Raw genomic sequence first — 12,122 nt, 5'->3', positions numbered from 1 at the left:
CAATCTAAAAAGACATGACACAGAGGGTGAAGGGAGTGGTGACGGGAAAGGGTAAGAGGTCCAGCAGTTCCTCTCAACCTCCGAGGCCTGGACCAAGGCAGATGGACTGGAGGGAGGGCTTGGCTTCAAAATGGAAGGTTAATCATTATCCAGGGAAAATACATACTCACAAGTAGGATAATACATATACAGTACATAGCAATACAGGAAATGGATCAATAAACAGTCAACAACAGAACATCGGATAGTAAGCAACAATTATGCGAAGTCTGGGAAGGCTTCTCTGAACAGGATGGTTTTCAACTCCGTTTTGAAGCTGGTTAAAGAAGTGATGACTCTTGCTTGTGGGGGAAGAAGGTTCCAGGAGTGAGGGGCAGCAAGTGAAAAGGGGCGAATCCGGGATGGGGCAGAGGAAATCATGGGCTGAGACAGGAACCCTTGACTACCAGAACGGAGGGCCCTAGTGGGAAGGTGAGGAGAAAGAAGGTCTGATAAGTAAGGAGGGGCCAGTCCATGGAGGGCTTTGAATGTCGACAGCAGGAGCTTATACTGAATGCGGAAAGGGAGAGGGAGCCAGTGAAGGGATGCCAACACAGGAGAGATGTGGTCAGAGCGGTGGGTGGAAGTGATAATGCGTGCAGCTGAATGCTGGGCAGAGATTAAAGGACGGAGGTGAGAAAGAGGAAGTCCAGCCAGGAGGACATTACAGTAATCAAGTCGTGAGATCACTAGGGCATGGACCAGGATCTTGGCAGTAGAGGCGGAGAGATATGGTCGGATTTTGGCAATATTGTACAAAAAGAATCTACAAGCCTTGGCTGTGGTCTGGATCTGAGGGATACACGACAGAGAAGAGTCAAAGATAAAGCCAAGACTGCGGGCTTGCTGGACTGGTTGAATGGAAATGTTGTCCACAGAGACAGAAAAGGAGTGTTGAAGGTTGGGCTTAGGAGGAAAGACAAGAAGCTCCGTCTTGGACATGTTGAGCTTCAAACGCCGATGGCGCATCCACTGTGAGACAGCTGTAAGGCAAGACGAGACTTGCTGTTCAAGCCTTGGAGAAAGGTCAGGGGCAGAAAGATACAGCTGGGTGTCATCAGCATACAGATGGTAGGAAAAACCAAAAGAGCTGATGAGTTTTCCTAAGGACAGTGTGTAGAGAGAAAACAGAAGGGGACCCAGAACAGAGCCCTGGGGAACTCCAACAGATAAGGGAACAGGAGAAGAAGTCTGACCCCCTGCAACTACTGCAAAAGATCTGCCGGACAAGTAAGATCTAAACCAGTCGAGAACAGAGTCTGAGAACCCAAGGTCAGAGAGTATGTCAATTAGGAGACAGTGATCAACAGTGTCGAAGGCTGCAGACAAATCGAGAAGAATGAGAACAGAGTAAAGGCCATTAGCCTTGGCCTGTAAAAGGTCATTCGAGATTTAAATAGCATACCTCCAAAGAGACCCGAAGCAGCTTTATTTTGGCAGTCTGTAACAGGCCAGGGAGTTTAGAAAAGCATTCGGGGTAGAGAACTGATATCAAAAGGCAGGAATGCTTAACCCTTTCTTTGGACTGCCTCTTCTCTCCACTTTCCCCAGCTCCTTTCCCTCCTCCAGCGTTTCAAACTAGTATTCATGATGGCAAGCATGCAATCAGAAACCCACATGAGGGGAAGCAGCTTATCTCTGCTCCAAATCACTCATGCTGATTCTTTCCTCCAAACCCAGCTGTCAGGCTTTTGTTACATGTGTTTTCATGTAACTGTAGTTAGACCGTGAGGGGAAACAGGGAAGCCAATTGTCAAATTCTGACATTTGAGAGGGAGCCAAAGGCATCGGGAGCCACAGAGGGATGGGTCCTTTACAGAATACATGTCATAGGTAGAGAAGCCGTGGGAGATGGGAGTGACAAGAAGCAAGGATCTCTTGGGTGAACACTCTAGATGGGAGCACTGGTAGGAAAGAGTGGCTTGCAGAGAAACAAAAGTAGTCCAATCTTCAGTGTTATGTCTCAAGGGAATGGTGTGTTTGTAGGCTGCTTTGGGGAAGAAATGGAGTTTTCCATTATATTATAGCCTCTGCTTTTCATCAGTGACACAGCATCAAAGTCAACAGATGTAATTCCTTGTTTTGTAGCATGTCTTCACTGGCCAGAATACTCCAGGGTATTCTGGCCTTGAATTCCCCCCATTAGCTGCGCTCCCTCCACAGTGATGATGGCTGGCTGCCCCCCATGTGATCCCTGTTCATTGCCTGGTGCCCCCACTTGAGGTCACAAGGGATCCAGCCATGTTATTGACACTGGGCACCTCCTTCTGACCTCAGAGTGACTTGTGGCCACAGTGGTAGCACTGGACAGATCACAGGGAACATGTGGAAAGGCAGCCCCCCATCAGCACTACAAAGAATAATATCAATAATATCAATAATAATAATAATAATAATGATGATGATGATAATTTATTTATATCCTACCCCTTTGAGTTCAATCAGGGTGGCTAACAGTAATAAAATACAATACATTACATACAGAGAAAGCCAAAAACCCAGAGCAAAAGGTAAGGTTTTTAAATTCAGGGTTAAAGGGGGAAAGGATGAATTGGGCGAGGATGTCATACAGACAGTCTACATTAAATTTAGGGGATTTGGCTCTGCTACATCATGTAAACAGGATGCAGTGAGCCCAGGGGGAATTCAGAATAAATAACGCATGTAGACAAGCCCTCCATCATCTTAATGAGGAGGTTAACAGGCTTTCTGAAGATGATCTTCAAAGGATCAACTTCTGTTATCTGCTGCAAATTCTTGCTCTTGTATTGACTTCTGCTCTGATAGAAAGAAATATACACAAGTTCTTGCTTGGAGATCACCATATTTGCTTGCTTCATAGCAATTTATTTTATTCATGTGTGATTCTATAGTGATTAAATACTAGAAAGGCAGAGATCAACAACCACCAGACCTTAATAGTGTTACTATTTTGGATGCATTGGCTGGAAGATTCTGTAACTTTTTCAGGTTGCTACTTCAACTTTCCAAAGCTCTGGATAAAACAAAGACTCGTCTCTTGAGTCTTTAGCAACCAACAAAAATTTCCCTCAGCATATATAGCTGAAAATCAAACTTACTGAGCAAACAAGTTTGGGTGCTCTAATAAGTAAAGTTATTTCACTATCAAGAACAAAGTAAAAACAAGAAAGATTCTTCCATAGAGAAACCAAATATGCTTCAGGGTTTTAGCAGATTAGCTGAGGTAATCAAAACAGGATTCCCTTTCAACAGTCCAGGTGTGCTTTAAAGGGGTTTAAATTTCTGTTATTGCAGATTATAACATGCAAGTAGGTCGCCAAAGTATTCTGAGTCGATGATCTAATCTAAGAAACAACTCTCAGGCTCAATAATCAAATTAGACATTATACAGCCAAAGTGACACACTTTTAAACCCATTTCAATGAGAAAGGTTTAGCCACACACTTACCTGTTTTTCCTTAAAGCAGAATGTACTGGCACAATCTGTCTGGCCTGTGAACAATCTTTGGGGGAGAAGTAAAAACACAGCTCTGTATTTCAGATATGTTTATGATAGTGTTTGAAGTCTAAGTATTTCTTAGTATGTGTTTTATCTTTCTAATTCCACAGATGCTAGAATTCCTAGCTTTGATTATTTTTTTTTAAAATACAGCAATAGTCAGAACAAGGAAGCCAGACCAAAATGGAAAAAAAAAAAAAAAAACAATGATGAATGCTACTGGTAAGTTAGCAAATATGTAGATTTTTAAACCAAAGAAAGAAAAAAAATAGAATCACAGAGCTGGAAGTAGTATTCTGAGCTCTAAGGGTTTAGCCCCTCTTCTCTGGTCCAAAGAGTGAAGTAGAAGAATCTTAAGGCAAGAATATCATCTTGAAAATTATTGACCTGTTTGTCTGACACTTTGAACTTTGAGCCCCTTACAGCAGCTCCTGTATACTGTCTCCTCGTAAATGCAACATTTGTATTATTCAACATATTTACAAGTTTATCTTGATATTTTACTCCTTGTAAATGTCTCTCTATGTGGAATAACACAGTCCCTCTCAGTCCTTCCACCTTTACAGGTATGGCTGGTGGGAACATGAGAAAGGGTCTTCACAGTGACTGTCCCTATATTTGGAACTCCCTCATACGGAAGTTCAAATGCTGCCTCTTTTTTGTCCTTCTGTCAGCAAGTGAAGAGCTTTTAATATAGTTCATAGTTGAATTTGGTTTTAATGTTACCTTTTTGTACATTTTTAATTGTAATCTTTTAAACATGTAAGCCACCTCGAGTCCCAGTCTTGGGGAAAAGGTAGGATATAAAGTTAATAATAACAAGAGTGTGTGCTTTAAGGGTAGATAAGGGACCCACAAAAATCTCTCCAGCCTTACTTTTCTTTATTCCAGGGAAATGGATTTACTTTTCCACTGTGGCACAAGTTCTTGCCTGGAGTGGTATGCCATCACCAGTCTGATGAAGGGTCCCTTTTTCAGAATGAAAGATCAGAAAAAGAAGGAGACTGGAACACTCAGTTTTTGCTGAGCTCATCGGAATTTGTCAAACTGAGTAACTTTGCAACAGAAGGCAGTGGACACAAACCTCCCTTCCCAGCAAAAGCAAAAAAAAAAAAGAGTGTTTTTGATAGAAAGTGGGGAAAATGCACTTGCAAGTTGTTGCTCTTACAAGTAACTAAAGTCGATTCTTTAGGATAATTCCTTGTGCACATCTTGAAGGTTAATGAATGAATAGCCATCTGCATTTCTGCAAGCCAGAGAAACAAGAAAATTTTGGTGAGTAAGGTAACTTTCCCTACATATGACTCTGTGGGATCCAATCTTGGCTTCTTTAGGCTGAACAATATTGCCTCTATGCCAATTAGTGTTGCTGAATGGCTGCATCACTTTTCTTCCAGAAAACAGAAGCTGTAGAGCTATGAAACATAGCCATCTAATAGTTTAAAGCAACTCCAGTTAATCTCATTTTGTTATCATCATCCTTTTGGGTTATGCTCACTTCCATAAATGCTAGCCACTTACTAGCATTGAATCAGGTTTGCAATGCTCAGACACCTATCCTGTCATCAGAGGTGATCAGCCTACATCTACTTGAAAAGCTTTAAGGGAAAAGAGTACTTCACCTTCCAAGGTAGTCTTTTTCATATAACTTGGTCTCCGAGCTTTTCACTATTACTGACATCCTCCTCTGAACACATTCTAGTTGGTTAATATTCTTCATAAACTTTGCTGTAAGAGAGCCAGTGTGTTGTAGGGGTGTGAGCGTTGGACTAGGACTAAAGGAAACCAAGTTTTGTTCAGCCACTGAAATCTACTGGTTGACCTTGGGCAAGTCACCTTCTCTTGGCTGCAGGGGAAGGCAATGGCAAACCCTTTCTGAAGAAATCTGGCCAAGAAAATCTTGATAGTTTTTGCCTTAGAGCCAGTGTAAGTCAGAAATAACTTGAAGACACGCAACAAAAATAAATAACAACAGCAAACAATTTTGATGGTCAGAAATGGACACATTATTGCAGGTGAGGTCTATACCAAAGAGGGGGGAAAAAGCATTACTACCAGTGGTGTCTGAGGCCTTAATGTCAGCAGGACAATAAATCCACTTTCCATATTAGTTCAAATGTTAAAGGAGCTGTCTATGGTTCTGCATGTCATCACTGAAGTAGGTTCTGTACTATGATTCAATTCAGTCCTTTAAAGTTCAGGCTGAAACCTAGAGTGGATCCATCCCCAGTGAGTACTACTTTTTCAGTGTGGATTGTAAACCACTGTTACATTACATTCCCAATGTATCTTCACTTTGTGATCTACTAAAAACCTTTTTACATGTACTGCTATCAGTCCAGACATTACCTGTCTTCTGTTTCTGCAACTATTTTCCTTCATACTTAATTTTGTATCAACATTTGATTAAATTAGTTTTGTTATGTTTGGCTCAGTTCTTTGTCCTGTCAAGTTAATATTCTATCCTGATCTGTCTTCTAATTTGGAATTATTACCCTGTCCAGTCTGGTGTCACCTGCAAGTTTGATGAGCATCCCCTCCTTCAAGCAAGTCATTTATAAAGTTATTAAACAGCAGCTGTCCCAGGATGTGTGGCACTCTACTTGTCACATATGTAGCCAAATGGGAGGATATCACTCCATTGCTGTATGAAAATTATGAACTGCTGAATTGTACAAAAAGTTTTTTAAAAAGAAGTCACTGTATGCATTAAGTGGCTGGAATTCAATAACTAACAGCTTTACCATTGCTAATAAAAAGTAGACCATGGCATACTAAAACCTATACAGACAATATTCAGCTAAGTCACAGGATATCTACAAGCTACACAATATGTACTCTTCCAGTAAACAGTGAATAAAATCCCTTCCCACCAAAAAATTTAAATACTACCCCACCCACTAAATCTTGTTAGTTGGTAGTATCTTCTTAATAGCAATAACATATACATTTCTATATGTTTATCAGTGAACTCAGCACTCTCTAACTGCCCCTAACACACTGGGTACTCATTTTACTGGCCTACAAAAGGCTGGAAGGCTGAGTAAACCTTGGAGCTCCTGGATCAAACTCACAATGTTGTGGCTGCAGTAACAGCATTTAACCACTGCACCATCAGAGCTCTTGACAGAGCCAAGCTGGCTCTATAGACAGGTAATCAACTTTTGAAGTGGCTTCTCTCCAGCTCACTGTCCCTAAAATCAGTTATCAAGATGCCGTGGCATCACTAGGGTTGGCATCACCTGGTACAATAACTCATGGTGTCACACCATGTATCTATCAGAAATTACTTAAAGTTGCACAACAACAGGTGGGGTCAATGAGGAGGTCAGTGGGGAGTATTGACCTCCTCCCATGCCACACCAGGCAGAATCCTTAGTAATGTTGTTTTGTATTGCTGTTACTCATAAACTGTAATTCCCATATATCATTGAAAGTAATGGTAATAGTGACATAAAGAACTAGCAAAATTTAAATTATATCTTTAAATAAATATATTTACATGTACATAGTTTCATGTGGTTAAAGTGAAAATTTGGTAAGATGTGATATTTTAAAAGAAAATTATTAAAAATTATAAATATTTTTAAAAGTAAATTTTAATTTAAAAAAATAAAATAAAATTGTGTGTGTGTGTGTGTGTGTGTGTGTGTGTGTGTGTGTATGTATTAACCTGAGACCTCTCCTTTCTCTTCCTTCTTCCTGAACCTCAACCTACTCATACCATCTCTTCAATATTTTAAATGGATGCTGGCAAATGCCATAGCCCATTTCTGCCCATAAACAGATGTTTGGAGAGCAGTGGTGTCACTGCATTTTAGGTTGTCACCTGGTGTGGCTTGTATCCCTCTCACTCCATTATTATTATTATTATTATTATTATTATTATTATTATGTATAAAGCACCATAAGTTTACACAGCACTGTACATAGCAAATAGCAAGATACAAATAAAAGGCTGCCTAGGGTGCACAATTTAAGAACAAGAGGAAATTTTTAAGATTGGCAACATATCATTAAAATGTCTTCTAGTGGATATACTTTCTGACCTTGGGTTCTCAGACTCTGTTCTCGACTGATTTAGATCTTATTTGTCAGACAGATCTTTTGCAGTAGTCACAGGTGGTCAGACTTCATCCTCTGTTCCCTTATCTGTTGGAGTTCCCCAGGGCTCTGTCTTGGGTCCCCTTCTGTTTTCTCTCTACACACTGTCCTTAGGAAAACTCATTAGCTCTTTTGGTTTTTCCTACCACCTATACACTGATGACACCCAGTTGTATCTTTCCACCCCCGACCTTTCTCCAAGGCTTGAACAGCAAGTTTCGTCTTGTCTCACAGCTGTCTCGCAGTGGATGTGCCATCGACGTTTGAAGCTCAACATGTCCAAGACAGAGCTTCTTGTCCTTCCTCCTAAGTCTACCCTTCAACACTCCTTTTCTGTCTCTGTGGACAACATTTCTATTCAACCAGTCCAGCAAGCCCGCAGTCTTGGTTTTATCTTTGATTCTTCTCTGTCATGTATCCCTCAGATCCAGACCACAGCCAAGGCTTGTAGATTCTTTTTATACAATATTGCCAAAATCCGACCATATCTCTCCGCCTCTACTGCCAAGATCCTGGTCCATGCCCTAGTGGTCTCACGACTCGATTACTGCAACATCCTCCTGGCTGGGCTTCCTCTCTCACACCTCCATCCTTTAATTTCTGTCCAGCATTCAGCTACACGCATTATCACATCCACCCACCGCTCTGACCACATCTCTCCTGTGTTGGCATCCCTTCACTGGCTCCCACTCCCTTTCCGCATTCAGTATAAGCTCCTGCTGTCAACATTTGAAGCCCTCCATGGGCTGGCCCCTCCTTACTTATCAGACCTTATTTCCCCTCACCTTCCCACTAAGGCCCTCCGTTCTGGTAGTCAAGGTCTGCTGTCCCAGCCCAGGATTTCCTCTGCCCCATCTCGGATTCGCCCCTTTTCACTTGCTGCCCCTCACTCCTGGAACCTTCTTCCCCCGCGAGCAAGAGCCATCACTTCTTTAACCAGCTTCAAAATGGAGCTGAAGACCATCCTGTTCAGAGAAGCATTCCCAGGCATTGCATAATTCTCACTTGCTATTTGATGTTCTTTTGTTGTCTGTTTTATTCAATCATTTCCTGTATTGCTATGTATTTTATATGTATTATCTTACTAGACAGGCCCCTTCCCCACCACCACTCCCTTCTCCTTCTGTGTCGTGTCTTTTTAGATTGTAAGCCTGAGGGCAGGGAACCATCCAATTAAAAAGATTGTATGTACAGCGCTGTGTAAATTTACAGCGCTTTATAAATAAAGGTTAATAATAATAATAATATAATAAAATAACAGTAAAACAATAAAGAATAAAACAATAGACAATCATACATATAGCCAGCAGCAAAAGATCAGATTATATGTTGGAAGGCTTCCTTAAACAGAATTGTCTTTAACCCAGACTTAAAAGTTGCTAATGAGGCATTCATTAGTCCAAAGATGTATGGGGAAGGTATATGGGGAGACGATTCTAGTGATGCCTCTAGTGATGCCCCTGTCAAGAGGTACTGTTCTTTAGGTCAGACAAACACAACAGAATGGGACAAGGCCCAAGATATTTTTTTGTTTGTGGTGTAGAGCAAGATTGTACCCTCTCCAATTTCCATTCAACTGAAGCCCACTAGACTGGCAGCTGAGCAGTTAGATTAAGATTCACATGCCAGTATAGTCAGGTTTTACATGTAGAAATTGGAAGTGGCACCATCTGGGTTTTGGTTTTGTTTGGTCTGGTTTTTTCCCTTATTTTCCACTGCACTTGTCAGCAGAAGACAGGCCACATGATGCATACCATTTTGTCCCTTAACAATGTAGTGTCACTTTTTGGCTGCCTGTGGTGGCTGTTTCACCATGCCTAATGATAGGAGTGGCTCCAATTCCTAATATTGTCACCAAGCCTGCCTAATCCAGGAACATCATACAGTCTGCCATTTGTGAAAGCCCTGGTTCCTTTTGTATCTGAAAAAGGCATCTGGTACAGACCCCCAGGATCTGTACAAAGTAGAGCTTACAATTCATGATAGTCCATACATTTCAATGAGTCTATCTGTCCGTCCGTCCGCCCGTCCATCTCTCTCATGTGTGGAAAAAAAGAAATGTTTCAAAAGTAGAATGAGAAGCCAGTTTTGAGCAAACTGTCTTGAGTACCACACTAGGTGTAAATCGAGATATAAATATCATCATCATCATCATTGTGAAAGGACATGCTACCTCTTTCCTCAAGTGCCAGACTTTTCCCTATAAAGCTCACAGTCAGGTAGGAGAAGATAGCCATAGCTCGTTCCAGTCCTTGAGCCATAAAGGCTACATAGCAGGATTCAGATGTAACAATATTGTGGTTTATAATTATATGGCTGAGGGGCTTGACAGCTGGCCCCTAAGGGGTGGCTCCATGCAGCCCCTTTTGCCAAATTGGGGCCTCTGCAACCACACGCCATGGCCATGATCTAGCCTTTCCATGTGGCAGCAGTAGTTTTTCAGTGCTCATTTGGCACAGTGCATTTAAGCACTGCACTGAGTGGTCGGGCATGCGATGTGATGCCGGCATGGGGACAGCATGGAGATGGCTGGCATGCATATGCCATGCCCCCACGCTGCCCCCACACCATCATATACCACTGGTCTGTAGTGGATCTGAGTGTAAGGCTTGTTTTCCCCCTTTTTTGTAGATATCAGAAGGGGATCAAAAGCCTCTACTTTCATTTAAAGATAGATGAGCATTACATCAGAACCCTAAACTATGGTTAGCCTTAAGTATGATTTATTGAATGAAATAAGCTTTATAAATCAAGGTTTAATATTGGATCATTTATGGAAACTATTTTTTGTACAGGTTCAGATATTAATTGCAGAGTGTGTGTGTGTGTGTGTGTGTGTGTGTGTGTGTGTGTGTGGAGAGCCAGTATGGTAGCAGTTTGAGTGTTGGACAAGGATTCCAGGAGACCAGGTTTGAATGTATGCATTGTGTAACTTGATGCTCCCTGGGTTGCTTGGCATGATGATAAACTATGGAAGACTACCTGCATTCTCTTTTCTTCTGCTTATCTTTTCTCATTTATTAAATCTATTACAACTGTAGATTTAACAGAGAGAGCTTTTGGCGTTCCAAGTCATGACATTTCTTATGACCTTGAGAAACCTAGAAAGCTATGCAGTATCGTATCACATGTCTAGAGCATGTCTCTGTCACGTGTCTCTTTTTCAAGTCATATGGAGCACTGTTGCCAGAAAATGAGAGCATCAATAGGTAAAGGGACCTATTTCAGATTAGGAGGGAATGTCTTCAGTTTCTTCCTAAACTCCAAATACTTCCCACTCTCTCAGAACAAGAGCTCTTGGAAGCTCAGGAGTGCCAATATTTATCCTCACTTGCAACAATTTAATAAAAGTTGCAGTGTTACCTGGTTTATTTGTCCCTGGCAGCACAAAATCATCACAGATATCCGTGGTTCTATAAAACAAAGCAATAGAAGCATTTCTGCCTGGGTGGTTATCAGCCAGACTAGCCAGTTTTGTTTTGTCATCTGGTTCTCTGTTTATTTTAGCTCAGCATTACTTCAGTGTGAATCAATTTGAAAATCTGCCTTATTATCATTACTATAGGTGTGTGGCAAGCTAGTTCAAATCAATATATGAAATTCAGACACACATGCATGCACACACCTAATTGTTTCCTGGCCGTCATTGCCCTGGAGAATTGCCAGTCACAATGCTTAAGTAACAACATGAATTACAACCAGCACAATTTCATTCTGACTTACACTAGTCTTTACACATTCCCCGTTTCTTCCCAGTCTTCAGGTAGCCCCACTATGGCAGCATCTGCACTAGAGAAATAAAGCAGTTTGACACTGTTTTAGTGACTATGGCTTGCTATGGAATTTTGGGATTTGTAGTTTGTTGTGACACCAGAGCACTCTGACAGAAAAGGCTAAATAGCTCACATCCCAGAATTCCATAGCATTGAGCCAGGGCAGTTAAAATAGTGTCAAACTGCATTATTTCTGCAGTGCAGATGCAGCCTAAGTTTCTGATATCCTTAGTACCAGTGTAAGTTTTCATTCCAAGTCAACTGACAATAAACCTTTCATTCATGGAAGCAGGACTACAAAGCATGACAGCTTCGTTCTCTGAACAGTTAGAATTCTTATGAATATTCTGCATATCACAATAGCTGAACAAATTAGCCCCAGAGCTGTCATTGCCACAAACACAAGGCAATATTCATTTGTCATTATTTATTTACAATGCATTTCCAAATATGCATGGCTCATTAAATTAAGACATGTGAATGAACTGTAGAGTTTTCCCATCTTCTTAGAATAAACAGCAATCCTAAAAACTAGTATAAATCTAGCTGTGTGCTATACTGATTTTCCTTTGCTCTAATCGTATTGGCATGGTAATGCGAACCTAGACATCAAGTATGACCATGAAGGATCATTTCCCTACTCTCCATCTTAGCATCTGCTATACAAGGCCACACTTTACAGAAACAGCACCCTCTTGCTGAGGTCTTCTCTCATGTGGCTTCCC

Source organism: Sceloporus occidentalis, unplaced genomic scaffold (genome assembly GCF_023333645.1).
Source record: "Sceloporus occidentalis isolate IW3139 unplaced genomic scaffold, rSceOcc1.0.p SCAF_6, whole genome shotgun sequence".
NCBI lineage: Eukaryota > Metazoa > Chordata > Lepidosauria > Squamata > Phrynosomatidae > Sceloporus > Sceloporus occidentalis.
Note: the sequence above shows the minus strand (reverse complement) of the source record.